This window comes from Ictalurus furcatus, chromosome 8, assembly GCF_023375685.1.
Source record: "Ictalurus furcatus strain D&B chromosome 8, Billie_1.0, whole genome shotgun sequence".
NCBI classification, from domain to species: Eukaryota; Metazoa; Chordata; class Actinopteri; order Siluriformes; family Ictaluridae; genus Ictalurus; species Ictalurus furcatus.
In genome coordinates, this window is record NC_071262.1 from 5335156 (window position 1) to 5355201 (window position 20046).

At 38.7% G+C, this 20046-nt stretch overlaps 1 protein-coding gene across 3 annotated transcripts in view; it reads left to right on the plus strand.

Annotated features, from left to right (window-relative positions):
• Positions 1-20046, plus strand: part of diaph2 (diaphanous-related formin 2) — a 380814-nt gene that overhangs the window by 204925 nt on the left and 155843 nt on the right. The window lies entirely within an intron of this gene.

Genomic DNA, 20046 nt, shown 5'->3' on the forward strand with positions numbered 1-20046 from the left:
TGGGGTGACTTTTGATGACAGCTTGACCTTTACAGACCACATTTCAACAACTGCACGGTCCTGTAGGTTCATTCTGTACAACATCAAGAAAGTCAGACGCTATCTCACCAAACAGGCTACACTGCTACTAGTCCAGGCTCTTGTTATCTCAAAAATGGACTATTGCAATGCAGTACTCTCAGGTCTCCCAGCCAGCTACATCAAACCCCTTCAGGTGATTCAGAATGCAGCAGCATGCCTTGTCTTAAACCAGCCCAAAAGGACCCATGTCATACTCCTGTTCATCTCCCTCCACTGGCTTCCTGTAGCCACCCATATCAAATTCAAGGCCTTGATGCTCACGTACAAGATCTTGTCTGGAAAAGCACCCCCCTACCTCAACACTCTCTTAAAGGCTTACGCTCCCTCACACAATCTGTGATCGATTAATGACCCATGCTTAGTAATGCCTACTCAGCGTGGCTCAAGGTCCCTTTCCAGAACCTTCACACTCACCGTCCCTCAGTGGTGGAATGAACTTCCAACCTCAATTCGGACCACAGAATCTGTCACTGTTTTCAAAAAACAACTAAAGACCCACCTCTTCCGTGAACACTTAACTAATCCCTAAAACGCCAACCCCACATTATCCCTAAGATAAATAAATAAATAAATAAATAAATAAATAAATAAATAAAACTTTGGCACTTACACGTCTACTCTGCGCACTTTGATTTTCTAAAACTCAATAAAAAAAAAATCTTGTATGGTATCAATACTTGTACTGTTCTCCGCTTGATATATCGCTTTGCTTGTATTTCCTCATTTGTAAGTCGCTTTGGAAAATAGTGTCTGCTAAATTAATAAATGTTAATGTAAGCTTTTCATGCAGTTTCATTTGAAATATCTTTTGGGTGGAATGGCCTCCCACTTTGGATTTGTGTGGGCCTAGGGTTATGGATCACTTGCAATGGGTGTGGATCATTCCTGCTATTGTTTTGGCCAAGACATTTTCACACCTTTCTTTTCACACCTCCAACACGTAGGTTGGCTGGTCAGATAGAGCTTAACCCTCATAGAGCAGCTGTTCAGTGGGGATAAATACGTGGTGGAAAGTAAAAGTAATAGTATTAATAATTGAGTAAGAGTAATAAAGTATAAAATGAGAAGACTACTCAAGTTACTAGTTACTTTGGATCTGATCTGTGTGTGTGTGTGTGTGTGTGTGTGTGTTGACACGCTCGCTTCTTCCCCTTCTCCGGGACGCTAAAAACGAGCGGTTGTTGTGTCAGACCACTGCAGTACATCCCGAGGCTCGCAACCTCATTATAAGTAATTTAAACTAATTATTAAAACTACATATATTATTAAATATATTATTAAAACTACATTAATATTTAACAGTAATGGAGGAACGGCAGCGAACGTAGCGAAATAAAAGTATATTTCTGTGATTAAAAATGAACTTGAGAGAGAGTATAAGTATGGCCAGTTAACTATTAAAAGTAATTTTTTTTTCCAAAAAGTTACTGAAGTAAATGTAATGAAGTAAATGTAGCACGTTACTACCCACCTCTGAGTATCTGTGATAGTCAGGATGTGTAAATAACATTGTGAATGTACTCTTTCTGTAATAACACATTTGATAAATGTTGCCACATGTTTAATATAATACATAAACTGCTTGAATATTTGGTTTAATTTTGATCGATTCACACAGTACAGTACAATATAATTCAGTTCAATCACGTGGAACCGATTAGCTTTTTTCAGTGTGTGGATTTCTGTGTTCACTTTAAACCAGTTTTTAAATAAATTTTAATCTAAATAAAGGACAAAAGAAGATGGAATTCATTCAGCGTTAACTTGAGGAACTTTCTACAGTGAAAAAAACCCCACTCATTTAAAAACATTAAACTGAGCTGAGACTTGAACCCTGGTCTTCGGTACTAAACATACATGTTACTACTATGCTACACAAATACACATACAGCACATACATTAATATGGTTACATGTACTACGTGACTCGACCATGCTCACTCTAGTAATTAGAAACTTGTTTAAATTAGGTTTATCGTACAAGTTGTTGAGAAACAAAATATTTTTATGTAAACCACACATAATATCTTAAATCTAACCGACCACACATTCCACTGTTTTCAGGCTCGACAATGTTTAATGTGCTCTGCTGCTTGTTGTAAAACGGTTCTGAGAGAGGTTCACAGATCCGCGGGCCAAGCACAAACAGATCATAGGCTTCAGTACAAGAAAGAGCACCGTTTGGTTGGTAAAAGAATCTATGTGTATACAGTATATGTCCAGGCAGAACTACTGTATCTACTAGCAAGCCATGTTTATTCAAATGAAACATGACTGTCCCCTACTGGTCCTGTATTTCCTGTGCCCGCAGCATGTGTGTGATTCCGCATGATACCGCATTAAATCATAGGATCCCTTTTCCTTTGACGCGCATTTTTAATGGCCACATCTGTAGCAGGTAGTTAACTAAACCACTACATTTATTATGAATACTGACTTCCACAGCCTATGTAGTGTTCTAAAGGAAGCCAATTGGGATTAGGCAATTGGTTCAGTTTCTTTTATCATTTGGTTGCATAGCTCTTGCGTTTTGAGCTATTGAAATCTTCAGAGTAAAACACAGACATGTAACAATTACATTGATTATATTGACGTTTAACTTAACCCTGTGAAATGTACAGACATTTAATTTTAAAAAAGTTACGTTATTTCAGGACACACACGTATGCAAAGACACATGCACGCACATAAAGTGGATGTTTCAGACAAATGACCTTCCACATCTGGGCAAGACTGCTGTTCGCCTCTCTCTCCTGCCCCTCTACATTCCGCGTCGATACACATGCTTAGGATTTGACCGCTGCATTTTTCAGTACGCATGAACAAGTGCATATTTCAAATCTTGAGAATGGGTGGAGACTAGTACAAACCTAGAGTGGACATACCCTTTAAACAGCTTTGTTGTAATACAGTGCTGTGAAAATGTATTTGATCCTGATTTCTTATGTTTTTGTGTATATCTCGTACTAAATTGTTTCAGAAATGAAAACAAAATCTAAGATAAAACATAGGCATGCTGAGTAAGCACAAAATATAGTTTTTAAATGATAATGTTATTTATTGAAGGAAAAAAGTTAGCCAGTACCAACTGGACCTGTGTGAAAGTGTGTTTGCCCCCGTAGTTACTAATTCCCCAAATCTATGAAACGGCATAATAATAATAATTCATAATGGGGTTCAGCTGGACTAGACGCAACCAGGCGTGATTACTGCAACCCCTGTTTAATCAAATCAACACTTACAGTGCCTTCCACTAATATTGGCACCCTTGGTAAATATGAGCAAAGAAGGCTGTGAATAATTGTCTTTATTGTTTAACCTTTTGATCTTTTGTTAAAAAAATTCACAAAATACTCTGCTTTAATGGACATCAAACAATTGCAAATACAACACAGATTTGTATATGGAAAAAAACCTGTCAAATGTATGTGTGGCACAATTATTGGCACCCCTATGAATTCATTTGAAAAAAATATATTTTAAGTATATTCCCATTGATATAAAAATTTTTTTTAGTATAGCTGAGTGAGTAGGAACAGGAAATTGTTCAACCATGACTTCCTGTTTCACAAAATGGGAAGTGGCTATAAGAAAATAGCAAAAGCATTGAAAATGCCCATTTCCACCATCAGGGCAATAATTAAGAAGTTCCAGTCAACTGGAAATTTTATGAATCAAGCTAGAAGAGGACGTGCGTCTATACTGTCTCAAGGCACTGTGAAGAGAATGGCCAAAAAATCTCCAAGGATCACAGCTGGAGAATTGCAGAAGTTAGTTACGTCTTGGGGTCAGAAAGTCTCAAAAACTACAATCCAGCGTCATCTACATCACCACAAGTTATTTGAAAGGGTTTCAACAAAAAAAAGCTTCTACTCTCATCCAAAAACAAACTCAAGCGTCTTCAGTTTGCCAGACACTACCGGAACTTCATATGGGATCGGGTTCTATGGTCAGATGAAACCAAAATAGAGCTTTTTGGCAATAAACACCAGAGGTGGGTTTGGCCCACAGAGAGAGGTAGCCAGTACTTCATGGGAAGGTAATGCCCACGGTTAAATATGGTGGTGACTCTTTAATGTTTTGGGGCTGTTTATCTGCCAGAAATGTCAACAAATGAAAACCTGTCTGCCTCTGCCAGAAAGCATAAAATGGGCCATGGTTGGATCTTCCAGCAGGACAATGACCCAAAACATCAAAATCAACACAAAAATGGTTTACAGACCCCAAAATCAAGGTCCTGCCATGGCCATCCAAGTCCCCTGACTTGAACCCATAGACAACCTGTGAGGTGAAATGAAGAGGAGAGTCCATCAGCATGGACCTCGAAATTTGAAGGATCTGGAGAGATTTTGTATGGAGGAATGGTCTCAGATCTCTTCCATGTATTCTACAACTTCATCAGGCATTATAGGAGAAGACTGAGAGCTGTTATCATGGCAAAAATAAGTAGCACAACCTATTGCCTAAAAGGGTGCCAATAATTGAGGCACACATATATTTAACAAAGATATTTTTTTTGATAAACCTGTGTTGTGTTTGCAATTGTTTGACATCCATGAGAGCAGAGTATTTTTGTGAATTTTTTGAGCAAAAGGTTAAACAATAAAGACAATTTTTCACAGCTTTCTTTGCTCATATTTACCAAGGGTGCCAATATTTGTGGAGGGCACAGTGTGTGTGTGTATATATATATATATATATATATATATATATATATATATATATATATATATATATATATATATAAATATATATATATATATAGATAGATAGATAGATAGTTAGATAGATGTACACACATATACATAAAACTTATATGTGTGAGTGTATAAATTCATAAAGAGCAGGTGGAGAAGCATGTCTCAGATGCTGTCAATGAAATGACAAAATACCTTAGGTCTTAGCTGCATGAGAATGTCTTACTTCTGGGGAAACGAAGAGAAGAACATTTCATCTGGGCAGTAGAGTGTCTGAAATCAGTATTTTTACTATAAAATTTTGTACCACCCCAATTTCCTAAAAAGTTGGGACAGTATGGAAAATACTAATAAAAACGAAGAGGAGTGATTTGTAAATGTATTTTGACTTGTATTTAAACAAAATACGTAAGACAAGGTATTTGATGTTTTACCTGATCAACTCCATAGTTTTTTAAATTGATGCATGCAACATATTCCAAAAAAGTTGGGACAGGGGCAATTTAGGACTAATAGCGATGTGACAAGTTGAAATAAGGTGATATGAAACAGGTGAGGCAAACGTCTAATCATAGTATATAACGAGCCTCTAAAAAAGGCCTAGTCCTTCAGGAGCAAGGATGGGTGAGGCTTGCCAATCTGCTGGCAGATGCGTCAGCAAATAATCCAACACTTTGTGAACAACATTCCCGAAAAAGACAAATTGGTAGGATTTGGGGCATTTCACCTTCTACAGTGCACAATATAATTAAAAGATTCAAGGAATCCAGTTAAATCTCGGTGCGTAAAGGGCAAGCTCGAAAACCACTTCTGAATGTGCTTGATCTCCAATCCCTCAGACGTCACCGTCTTAAAAACTGTCATGAGTCTGTAATGCATATCCTGACATGGCCTTGGGAATACTTTGGTAAACCTTTGTCAGGCAACACCATTCGCTGCTGCATCCACAGATGTAAATTAAGGCTTTACTATGCAACGCAGAAGCCATACAGCAACACTGTTCAGAAACACCACCAACTTCTTGCTCTCATCTGAGATGGACAGTAGCACAGTGGAATCATGTTTTGTGGTCCGATGAGTCAACATTTCAAATAGTTTTTGGACAAAACAGCCGTCGTGTTCTCCGGGCCAAAGAGGAAAAGGACCATCCAAGTTGTCATCAGCATCAGGTCCAAAAGCCAGCATCATCTTATTAGGGTGTGTCATTGAACTTGGCATGGTTAACTTGCACATCTGTGAGAGCACCATTAATGCAGAAAGATATGTACATATTTTGGAGCAACATATGCTGCCATCCAGAGCAGGAAAATGCCATACCACATTCTGCCTGTATTACAAGCACATGGTTGCATAAGCAGAGAGTGCGGGTGCTAGCATGGCCTGACTGCAGTCTGACCTGTCTCCAATTGTGAATGTGTGGCCCATTATGACCAAAAAAAGGCAATGAAGGCCCCGTACAGTTGCGCAGCTGAATAAATGCATAATGGATGAATGAGGGAAAATTCCACTTGCTAAACTTAACTCTCCCTCCCTGGCGCTTCCAGCAGCTTCTTTATCTCTTTCTCCCAATGATTAGCCAAATCATTGCAATGTGTACATCCTCACAGCCTGGCCAGTCCCTCCTCTTCGTCACACTGATGTTACACAGTGGTAAACAGTTGACTGTCCCAAATTTTTTTGGAGTGTGTTGCAGTCATCAGATTTTAAATGAGTGTATATTTTCAAAAATAAATTAAACTTGCTAAGTAAAGCATCAAATAATGTGTTTTCAATATAGTACAGGGTGAATTAAATTTTCAAATTACTTTTTTTTTTTTTTTTGCATTTTCCATACTATCCCAACTTTTTCTGAATTGGTGTTGTAGAACCAGAAGACATGCCCTCACTGTGGCAACCATATAATGCTCACAGTGCTCACACCTCATACAGCCTTTATATTTTCACATTAATGTTATTTTTTATTTTTGTGGGCAGCTGCCCAGCTGCACTTGGATGTGTACAAATCAATATGGGAAAGAATTTCAGCACCTATGCAAACTATCTCTATTGCTGCTGCCTCCTTTATCTTAAGTGAAAACATGCAACAGTTAATACAGAAGTAATCACGAATGCTCCTGTGTTAATATCAAACAATGCTGATCATTCTCAAAGCAGTGCTGAAGTATCTGAAACCCAATGCTGTTTCCTTTATTAAAAAAAAAAATTAAGCTCAGCAGCCACTCAAACACAGGGTGGAGAAGACGTGGAACACACAAGTAGATGGACTTTAAATACTATTGCCATTCCTTCTAATTTCAACAGCTATCACAGAAAGCATAGTCTTTATTTCTGTGGTGTTTCTAAAGAGGACAACACTTCTCCCTAAATTTAAGGGAAAAGGGAAAGAAAGAAAAAAATAGGCCTGTTCCTGCACAATCCTTTACCGAATTCGTTACCCACAGGTTCTAGCAGGGTTAGTCTTTTTTTATTTTTTTTTAAATGGCTATATACATGAAGACCTTTCAGGTGAAAGAAATCTTAATTTCTTACATATTTTTCTATTGTAAGAAAATAGATACATGTATGGGAAACATACAGTTAAAAGTCCAAGCGATCAATCCATTTTTGGATTCAATATGGGATTCAAAATGTGTTGAAGAATGTGAAGGACCTGATAAAACATTCTGCATTTCATCTCTAACACAGAGGCAAGGACACATTTACAGTGGTGCTTGAAAGTTTATTTACCCTTTAGAATTTTCAATGTATCTGCATAAATATGACCTAAAACATCATCAGATCTTCACAACACATGGTTGTTGAAGTATCATGGCACTAATAAAGGATATTTCTGAGGACCTTAGAAAAGAGTTGTTGAGCCATTTTTAAAGAGTTTGGACTCCACCAATCCATAGTCAGACATGCGTACAAATGGAGGAAATTCAAAACCTTTGTTACCCTCCTTGGGATTGGTTGACCAACAAAGATCACTCCAAGAGCAACATGTTCCGCAAGATCATAAAGGAACCCAGGTAACTTTTAAGCAACTAAGACCTCTTTCATGTTGGCAAATGTTAATTTTCATGAGTCCACCATCAGGAGAACACTGAACAACAATGGTGTGCATGGCAGGGTTGCAAGGAGAAAGCCACTGCTCTCCAAAAAGAACATTATTGCCTGTCTACAGTTTACTAAAGATCACCTGGACAAGACAAAAGGCTACTGGAAAGAGCCCAAGGCTATTGGATGAGACCAAAATAAAACTTTTTGGTTTAAATGAGAAGCGTTATGTTTGGAGAAAGGAGAACACTGCATTCCAGTATAAGAACCTTATCCCATCTGTGGAACATAGACTGTGTTTACATGGACAGCAGTAATCTAATTATTGACCTTACTCTGAGTAAGATAATATTGTGATTAAGGTGTTTACGTGAGTCGCTATTAGAATACTCCTTTCATGTTCCCGTTTTACATGTTATAGAACATAGTTCAATTAACGGCACACGTCATTACATCACCGCGCCACACCGTCCGACGTTCCCACCAGAATTTCACGTATCAACATACAGTTAGTCTTCGTTATGGGACCGTATGCAGTTTTGGGTGTTTTTATTTATTTTTTTTACGGACGCTTTAAGTGCAGTTATTTATCATGCTGTACGTGCAAAGAGAGAACTGCTTGAAGTCGTGGGCTGCGTCCCAAACCGCGTACTTACCGTCTATATAGTAGCCGAGATACATGTATTTTTCCCCACTACAGGCCTATAGTAGGCAAGTATGCAGTTTGGGACGCAGCCGTACTCTCTTGTTTGCCGTAAAATGTTGAGCACTGTCACGAGTCGTGGTTGAGCCAGAAGCAGGTGCAGATAAAGACTTTTATTGAAGCAACGTACTAAGAAACAAAGACACTAAGACAACTTGACAAAACACTGTGGCATGAAACAAAACACTGAGACATAAACAACATGCGTCTAAGACAATTAGTATTGGCATAATACTGTGGCAAAACTAAACATAAACTAACAAGATCAAGAAACATGGAACACAGCGGTCTAAGACAACGAAAGACAAGCACATAGTGCAGACCAGGACTATATATACACATGAGTGCTCATTAACCAAAACGTGAATCAGGTGCAGGTGGTCATGTGACAACTAGAGCAGTGCAGTGGCTGATGGGAAGTGGAGTCCAGAGTTTCTTGATATGTGACAAGCACTGCCGTGTGTGATCATGTCCTGTCGCAAAATGCGGTGAAAACTCTCACACGACGTTAATAATGTGATTAAGGTGTTTACATGTCTATAATACATGTCGATAATGCGACCAAAACAGGAGTACTCCACATGTCTTAATTTGATTGGTGTTTACTTCGAGTATGGCCTTAATCAGGTTAAGGTAATTAAAAATTGCTGTTTACATGGCAGTTTCTTAATCACAGTATTGTCTTAATTGGGTAAATAGTGGATTATTGTTTTCCATGTAAACGCACTGATTGATGGAACGATGAAGTTTGAATTATACTAGCAAATTCCAAACGAAAATGTCAGGGCATCTGGGTCATGCAGTAAGACCCTAAGCACACATTATTCTATCAAAGAATGGTTAAAGAAGAATAAAGTTAATGTTTTGGAAAGGCCAAGTCATAGTTCTAAACTTTATCCAATAGAAATGTTGTGGAAGGACCTGAAGCAAGCAGTTCATATGAGGAGACCCACCAATCCACCAGAGTTGAAGCTGTTCTGTACTGAGGAATGGGTTAAAATTCCTCCAAACCGATGTCCAGGACTGGTCATGTTTAGTTATGTTTAGTTGCAGGTATTGCTGTACAAGGGGTTCACACCAGATACTGAAAGCAAAGGTTCACATACTTTTGCCACTCACGTATATGTAATATTGGATAATTATCCTTAATAAGTAAACGGCGAATTATAATATTTTTCTCTCATTTCTTTAATTTGGTTCTCTTTATCTACTTTTAAATCTGATGATGCTTTAGGTCATATTTATGCAGAAATATAGAAAATTATATTCTCTAAATTTTCAAGCACCACTGTATGTATGAACCTCAAAAGCATAGGGTGCAACATCTCCACTATTATGGTTTTTAAAGGGTGTAAGGAATAATGAAAATATATTTCCTGTTTCAGAATCCTCTCTGGAATTTTTTTTATCTGAAATTAGTTCTTTTTGGGCTAAGTCATTAAAGTGCATAAACATCCACTGACTGGCTAGAAGTCTGAATCAGAGAGGAAAAGGTTTTGCACCTAGAAACAATATGGGAACTGAGAGTACTCCAGTGATGCTGAAATATTTCAGTGTCCATTATTATTGCTAGATGTCCACAGATCATTACTTTGGTCTAATAGCCTCTGAAATTAATTCTAAATATGAGCCCAATATGAGACTATAACTGCTACACAGAATTGTCTATATCAGACGTCTTCAAACATTTTCCCCATAAGGCCCACTTCACAGTTTGAATACCTCTGGTCTATATCATAGTAAGAGGTGGATAAGGATTTATAATGGGATTTGGAACACACTCATTATATGAAATCCCGATTAAACAGATATGTGCCTGTACGTCATTTACTTTTTATCTTGTCCATTAATGTCAAACCATACCCAGAGTGAAAATACAAACAGATAAAATTGTAATATAGTGTTACTGGAAAGCATTGTGGGTGGATGAATGAAACCCTGCCAATGAGGCAAAACTCCTCCTACTAACCCACTTTTTGCTTTCAGCCTACTTAGAATAATGGGTAAAAAAAAAAAAAAAGTCTCATATGAAGATATGGGGTAAGAGGGGGGGGGGGGTAAGAAAAATGAACAAAAGAAAAAGTGTGTGTGTGTGAGATATGGTGGCAGCTGAAAGTTAGAATGACTTATTTAAAAATTGGCAAACAAATCTCAAACATTAAGCATGATTGTGGTCACAAATAGGGTCAGGCGATGTACAAGCAGAGAATCAAACACCAGAAAACCAGAAACCACATCAAAAACCAGAATAACACACAGGATATAAGGTTTGGTAACGTCTGGCAAGAACGCACTGAGTGGATATTTCGTGTGGAACAATGAAACGCATGAACTTAAATACACAGACTAATCAAAGGAAGGAGTGAAAACAGATGAGAGTAATCATGACACATTAGGAACACAACCAAGACATAAACCAAAACAAAATGCACATGGCCATATAAACAAACACATAAAAAAGCACTGACAGCTGCAGCACACAATGAGATGCACAGCACGCGCTGAGAAGGGGACAGAGTGCCAGACAGGAGTCCATGAATATGTCTGCCAGCACCTACACTCCAGTAAGTCGTTCCATATTAATTTTCCTTTGTGATTGCACTGCAGCTCGAGCTGCATGCTGAGAGAGCTAATTAGCAGAGCCCACCTCAGTGTGCCCAACCCAGCAATATTCCTGTAATAAACCCTGCAACCAAGCTCCTCTTCCCTCTACAACCCCACACCCCCCCCCCCCCACCCGCACGCACATGCACACAAAGACACACACACACACACACACACACACACACAGTTCATAAATGCTGCTCCCTCAGACATATATGCCACACTTTCACAGCCTCACTCACACTTTCATTAGATGAGGATCAATCATCTGCTCACTCTGGGTAATCAAAATTTAATTTCATGCATTTCAAATTTTAATCTGTTTATTGTTATACCCCAAACTGTCATTATTGCATGCTAAGTCTCTGCTGTGTAGTTTTCATCTGCTACATAATGGACAAGAATCCTTGTTTTCATGACATGGATGTGGTGCCTAAACACTGTATAATTATGAATCCAGACAGAAAATCTTTACTTCTTCCTCTCTCATTTAGACTAGCAAGCTTAGCATCATGACTGACTCATTTGCATACATATAGCAGTAATTTGCCTTGTATTAGAAGACACTTACCCCTATGCTAAGTGTGTAATTTTGCTTAAATTTTGTATGTGTATATTATTACATGTATGTATGTCTTTCTGAAACTGCTGATTTGCATTTAGTTATGCCCACAAAACTCTATAAAAGGTCAAGCACACAAAGGGACCACGAAATGACAATGGGAAAAAAAAGGCAGAAAGTGACTCACTCCTATGCCAATAAAAAATATGTGGCAGTGTGCCAGCACCTGAAAAGGTCAAAATGTAGAGACAAATTACAGAAAATGTAAATTAGGTGTGAATTAAGTGAGGTGAAGAGAAAATGGTGAAATGAAAATGGAGAAGAAAAAAACATCTACACCCATCTGTACCCAGGTTATCATGCACACCAAACTTGTCACACAGGGTTTTAAATTGTTAAGTGTCTTGACTGATGTGCTGGATCTGAAGTGTTGCACAGTATTTAAAAAGAGTGTTGTGGCAAAAGGAAAAGATTTATTAGCCAACTTTCATCCTCCAGAATAAAATCATACTGGTCTTTAACCATTCTTTCCCTCATAAGCAAGACTTGCACACAAATAAATATGTTCATAATCAGCTTGATAAATGCACATTGTCCCTTATCTTATACCCTTTGTCCCAAACTGAGACAATGCTCAATCTGTCTAAGCAGAACAAGAGAAAACTATTGCAGCATAGGGAAAAATATAAGAATAGAGAGGACCTCCATGTTTATTTACTGCAAATGGGATTTTACTGCATAAGTAGTGTGCTTACAGATGATTAGTTTTAAAGATCAATGGGCAAAAGTTCAATGTGATTGAAAAACCAAGAAAACAGAGTAGAGAATAATGTTTACTCTTATACAGTATAACAAGCTCCAGGCTAGCGCCCTCTCTCCTTTTATGTTTTAAATACTATGATTATGATCTAAATACTGAACAAGTCTCAACAGAGACTGAAGCAGTATGCACTGATTTTCCATTTACAATGGATCCGGCTCATCTTGAGAGATTAACAGAGCACAATCTATTAGCATCATTAACATCATCTCAATAAGCTCCACCTATAATCTTGTTAAGAATTGAATGATCTAATTTGCCTAAGATACAATTTTCCATTAATTTTCCAACTGAGGCTCATCCATGTCATCCCCTCAGGATTTTCTTGGTCTGTATATTTGAACTCTGCACTTGAATGGCATCATGTTCCTCATTGATATTATTATTCTGATGTTTCGTATGTTTTAAAAATTTTCCAGTATAAGGACATCATTAAGCAAATGTGTGAAATCGGATTTCTTCAGTGTGGTACCTTCCACAACCAGGGATTGAGGAAAATGCGACGTCATGGAGCCATCATCAAGAACCTAGCCGGCATCCACCAGATGCAACATCAGGCCCTCCTTGAGCTAAGCTCAGATCAGGACTGCACTTCCAGGCCCTTCTCCAAGCCCAGATAGAGGATCGGCAGGTGCTACACAGCCTGGTCCAGCCGACAGGTACTCCAACAGTGGCCATGGCCCACATCACACTCCACAAGATGGGACTGCAGGATGACCTGGAGCTTTTCAAGCATGCTGCGGCCATGTGGGTATGGCCAGAGTCATAGTGGGCGGTCCGCATGCTGCTTCTACTGTTGGTGGAAGCCCAACTTGTGGCCCAACAGCTTCTGGTCAAAAGCCTGCTGGAGTACCTGGACATGAAGTTGGCCATATTGCAACGGTTCGGCCACAACCCCAAACAGCACCATCAGTGGTACCGCTTGCTGATGCTCAGTGAGCTCCGGCTGGGTCGTGCAATAGTGCAACATGGTTGGGGATGTATGCAGCATTGGAGAGGGGGGCGTTGCCTGGGCCTTTGATGTCAGCTCCACATCAGCAAGACTGGATGTGACTTATGACGATCCTCTCGAAGCACTTCATCACTATTGGAGATTAGTGGAGTCACTATTGGAGATATATATACAGTATCTCACAAAAGTGAGTACGCCCCTCACATTTTTGTAAATATTTGATTATATCTTTTAATGTGACAACACTGAAGAAATGACTCTTTGCTACAGTGTAAAGTACTGAGTGTACAGCTTGTATAACAGTGTAAATTTGCTGTCCCCTCAATATAAGTCAACACACAGCCATTAATGTCTAGACCGCTGGCAACAAAAGTGAGTACACCCCTAAGTGAAAATGTCCAAATTGGGCCCAAAGTGTCAATATTTTGTGTGGCCACCATTATTATCCAGCCCTGCCTTAACCCTCTTGGGCATGGAGTTCACCAGAGCTTCATAGGTTGCCACTGGAGTCCTCTTCGACTCCATGATGACATCACGGAGCTGGTGGATGTTAGAGACCTTGTGCTCCTCCACCTTCTGTTTGAGGATGCCTCACAGATTCTCAATAGGGTTTAGGTCTGGAGACATGCTTGGCCAGTCCATCACCTTCACCCTCAGCTTCTTTAGCAAGGCAGTGGTCATCTTGGAGGTGTGTTTGGGGTCGTTATCATGCAGGAATACTGCATACTGATCATGCTCTGCTTCAGTATGTCACAGTACATGTTGGCATTCATGGTTCCCTCAATGAACTGTAGCTCCCCAGTGCCGGCAGCACTCATGCAGCCCCAGACCATGACACTCCCATCACCATGCTTGACTGTAGGCAAGACACACTTGTCTTTGTACTCCTCACCTGGTTGCCGCCACACACACGCTCGACACCATCTGAACCAAATAAGTTTATCTTGGTCTTATCAGACCACAGAACATGGTTCCAGTAATCCATGTCCTTAGTCTGCTTGTCTTCAGCAAACTGTTTGCGGGCTTTCTTGTGCATCATCTTTAGAAGAGGCTTCCTTCTGGGATGACAGCCATGCAGACCAGTTTGATGCAGTGTGCGGCGTATGGTTTGAGCACTGACAGGCTGACCCCCCCACTCCTTCAACCTCTGCAGCAATGCTGGCAGCACTCATACGTCTATTTCCCAAAGACAACCTCTGGATATGACGCTGAGCATGTGCACTCAACTTCTTTGGTCGACCATTGCGAGGCCTGTTCTGAGTGGAACCTGTCCTGTTAAACCGCTGTATGGTCTTGGCCACCATGCTGCAGCTCAGTGTCAGGGTCTTGGCAATCTTATTATAGCCTAGGCTATATTTATGTAGAGCTCTTCAGATCCTCAGAGAGTTCTTTGCCATGAGGTGCCATGTTGAACTTCCAGTGACCAGCATGAGGGAGTGTGAGAGCGATGACACCAAATTTAACACACCTGCTCCCCATTCACACCTGAGACCTTGTAACATTAACAAGTCACATGACACCGGGGAGGGAAAATGGCTAATTGGGCCCAAATTGGACATTTTTACTTAGGGGTGTACTCACTTTTGTTGGCAGCGGTTTAGACATTAATGGCTGTGTGTTGAGTTATTTTGAGGGGACAGCAAATTTACACTGTTACACAAGCTGTACACTCACTACTTTACATTGTAGCAAAGTGTCATTTCTTCAGTGTTGTCACATGAAAAGATATAATCAAATATTTACAAAAATGTGAGGGCTGTACTCACTTTTGTGAAATACTATATATATATATATATATATATATATATATATATATATATATATATATATATATATATATGTGTGTGTGTGTGTGTGTGTGTGTGTGTGTGTGTGTATAGACACACACACACACATATATATATAATGCCTTTGGGTCAGCTTATTCACTGCCACGTTTTCAGTTATCACTGTTATGCTGATGATTTTCAAATCTATACAGCTTGTAGCTCTGCTCCCACTCTCCAGACTGGTCCAGTATCAGCATGTGTCATTGAAATAAAAGGATGGCTTAACTCCAATTTTTTAAAACATAACATGGACAAAGCTGAGATCATTATTATCGGAACACCAACACTTAAAATATTCTTTATGACCTTACTTACTGTGTTCTTACTGTGACATTGATAGCACTATCATTAAACCATGTAGTACTGTAAATCATCTTTGATCCCTCCATCACCTTTGAAGCTCATATAAACTCAGTTTCTAAAATTAGTTTCTTTCACCTGAGTCGCATTGCTCGCCTCTGTCCCTTCATTAACCTCATAGATGCTGAAACACTGGTTCATGCAATTATTTCCTCAGGGCTTGACTACTGCAATGATCTCCTCATTCGTCTACCTGCTAATTCTATTGCTAGGTTGCAATATAGTCAAAACTCTGTGGCTAGACTTCTCACACATACCAACCGCTCAGCTCACATTACTCCAATCCTCTCTGAACAGCATTGGCTACTGGTTTCATTTCGCATTATGTATAAAATAATCCTGCTCACATTTAAATCACTTCACGGTTTGACACTTTTCTATCTTAGTGAACTGCTTCTCCCCTACCACCTAACCCGCTCTCTCAGGTCCTCTGGGCTTGGACTTCTCTCTGTCCCTAGATTTCGTCTCTCAACCATGGGTGGCAGGTCTTTCAGTGTTGTAGCACCTAAAATCTGGAGTTCTCTCCCTCTGACTCTTCGCAGCATCACATCCATCTCTGAGTTCAAATCACAATTAAAAACATATCTGTTTTCTCAGTGTTATCTGTCCTAATCTGTTATAATGCATTTCTCAGTGACTGTACTGTGTATTTCTTTTCTGTGTTTGGTTGCTCATTGTTTTTCAAATTGTGTGTTTGTCCATGATTGTTCATTGTTTGTGTGTCATTGTATTGCTCTGGAAAAGCGCTTTATTAATTAAACATTATTATTATTATTATTATTATTATTAACTAATAATAGCCTAACCAACTCATAATAAAAATAAATAAATAAATAAATAAAAATTGGCACTTACACCTCTACTCTGCACTTTGCTTCTTCTGGAATTCAATTAATGGATCTTGTATGGTAGCACTACTTGTATTGTTCTCCGCTTGATATATTGCTTTGCTTGTATCTTTCTCATTTGTAAGTCGCTTTGGATAAAAGCGTCTGCTAAGTGAATAAATGTAAATGTAAATAAATGTAAGTGTAATGGGGTGTGTGTGTGTGTGTGTGTGTGTATATATATATATATATATATATATATATATATATATATATATATATACACACACACACACACACACACACACACATACATACATACATACATACATACATATATATGTGTGTGAGTGTGTGTATACAGTGAGGGAAATTAAGTATTTGATCCCCTGCTGATTTTGTACGTTTGCCCAATGACAAAGAAATGATCGGTCTATAATTTTAATGGTAGATTTATTTGAACAGTGAGAGACAGAATAACAACAAGAAAATCCAGAAAAACGCATGTCAAAAATGTTATAAATTGATTTGCATTTTAATGAGGGAAATAAGTATTTGACCCCCTCTCAATCAGAAAGATTTCTGGCTCCCAGGTGTCTTTTATACAGGTAACGAGCTGAGATTAGGAGCACACTCTTAAAGGGAGTGCTCCTAATCTCAGTTTGTTACCTGTATAAAAGACACCTGTCCACAGAAGCAATCAGTCAATCAGATTCCAAACTCTCCACCATGGCCAAGACCAGAGAGCTCTCCAAGGATGTCAGGGACAAGATTGTAGACCTACACAAGTCTGGAATGGGCTACAAGACCATTGCTTGGTGAGAAGGTGACAACAGTTGGTGCGATTATTCGCAAATGGAAGAAACACAAAAGAACTGTCAATCTCCCTCGGCCTGGGGCTCCATGCAAGATCTCACCTCGTGGAGTTGCAATGATCATGAGAACAGTGAGGAATCAGCCCAGAACTACACGGGAGGATCTTGTCAATGATCTCAAGGCAGCTGGGATCATAGTCACCAAGAAAACAATTGGTAACACACTACGCCGTGAAGGACTGAAATCCTGCAGCGCCCGCAAGGTCCCCCTGCTCAAGAAAGCACGTATACATGCCCGTCTGAAGTTTGCCAATGAACATCTGAATGATTCAGAGGACAACTGGGTGAAAGTGTTGTGGTCAGATGAGACCAAAATGGAGCTCTTTGGCATCAACTCAACTCACCGTGTTTGGAGGAGGAAACATTATGCTTTGGGGGTGTTTTTCTGCTAAGGGGACAGGACAACTTCACTGCATCAAAGGGACGATGGACCGTCAAATCTTGGGTGAGAACCTCCTTCCCTCAGCCAGGGCATTGAAAATGGGTCGTGGATGGGTATTCTAGCATGACAATGACCCAAAATACACGGCCAAGGCAACAAAGGAGTGGCTCAAGAAGAAGCACATTAAGGTCCTGGAGTGGCCTAGGCAGTCTCCAGACCTTAATCCCATAGAAAATCTGTGGAGGGAGCTGAAGGTTCGAGTTGCCAAACGTCAGCCTCGAAATCTTAATGACTTGGAGAAGATCTGCAAAGAGGAGTGGGACAAAATCCCTCCTGAGATGTGTGCAAACCTGGTGGCCAACTACAAGAAACGTCTGACCTCTGTGATTGCCAACAAGGTTTTGCCACCAAGTACTAAGTCATGTTTTGCAGAGGGGTCAAAAACATATTTCCCTCATTAAAATGCAAATCAATTTATAACATTTTTAACATGCATTTTTCTGGATTTTTTTTGTTGTTATTCTGTCTCTCACTGTTCAAATAAATCTACCATTAAAATTATAGACTGATCATTTCTTTGTCAGTGGGCAAACGTACAAAATCAGGAGGGGATCAAATACTTTTTTCCCAAACTGTATGTGTGTATATATATATATGTATTGTGTGTGTGCTCATAATCCTAAGCATACCACCTCGTCTTACAGTGGTGCTTCAAAGTTTGCGAACCCTTTAGAGTTCTATATATCTGCATAAATATGGCCAAAAACATCATCAGATTTTTACACAAATCCTCAACATAGACAAGAAGCACCTAGTAAAACAAATTAGAAAAATATTATACTTGTTATATTATTTATTGAGGAAAATAATCCAATATTACATATCTGTGAGTGGCAAAAGTATGTGAACCTCTAGGATTAGCAGTTAATTTCAATTAAAATCAGGTGTTATAATCTGAGATAAAGAGGAAGTTAGTGTGAGCTGGATTAAGTTTGTCTCGGGCTATTACACTTTCACATACACCTCGCTGTACATAAACTGGGCAGTTAACTATTGGAAAAAGTTAATTTTTTAATTAACCAAATCTTCTTTTGGTTGACAGTCTGGGCATGGTCTGTTATTATTATTATTATTATTATTATTATTATTATTATTATTATTATTATTATTTAGTAGTAGTAGTATAATTAATTAATTAATTAATTATTACCACTATGCCCTGAAACCAAAGAAAAACATAACTTTATTCAACTTCTGAACCAGATGCCCTGTGGAACTTTCTGGTAAACTTTCTATGTAATGTGACTGAGTAAGCAAACTAAATATGTTTTGGAACAATATGTCTTTCCTAAATCAAGAAACTGTTATTTAGAGTACAGTTGACAACAATAGCCATTTAATAATACTGTATTTTAACAGATTTACTTCAATTTTTGGTTTATTAAATTCCATAAAGATCAGACAAATTCTCTGGTTGCAGAATCTACTATATAGCTGGAGTGTAAAAAGAGATCCTTTAAGCATCATTTCACTATAATGCCTCAATGATTTTCTGAGAAGATTATCTTTTAATAACATTAGAGAATGATCATTTAAGAACGTAGAAAAACACACTAATGAACATACAAATTTTACATAATTTTTAAAATGAATTATTGTGTGGCAAGCCCAGCCGATATATGTAGCTCTCAAAAAAAATAATATTGTTATTTTGTTTGTACGGCAATATAATAGAAATATGATTTTATTTTGGAGCTCAGTAAGGTAGGTCTGAGCTTGGTCAACTTTGATCCTCATTGTTGAAATGTGCAATATAACGCAATATAACGCTCCATTGCTTTTAAATGCACACCAGTGGATCTCAAATATGGCAGCTAACTGGAAACAAGTCATATTGCAGATTTGGTGACATACCAAAACTTTCTTTTAATTAATTTATTAATGTATGACACTTTTACACACTGAAAGTATTCAATGCATGGACTTTACTACTTTAAATGAATACTAACTGAAATTATGCCATCTCTTAAATAAAAGAAGATGAAAGATTTATTTTGCTTATTTGCTGGTGTTTTTAAGCTTGTTTTTGCTCATTTGCACTCACCCTACAAGAAAGTATATCATGAACACGTTACAATAAATAGATAAACGATTATGAATATAATAGATTATGACTATGAAAAGGGCAATTTATCTTAGCCAATCCACCTACTTGGATTCTCTGGAGGTGGCATGTTTTAACAAGGTGGCAGGAAACCAGTGAACCCACAGGACATCCACATGAACACAGGGACAGAAACTTCCTTTCAAATTTCT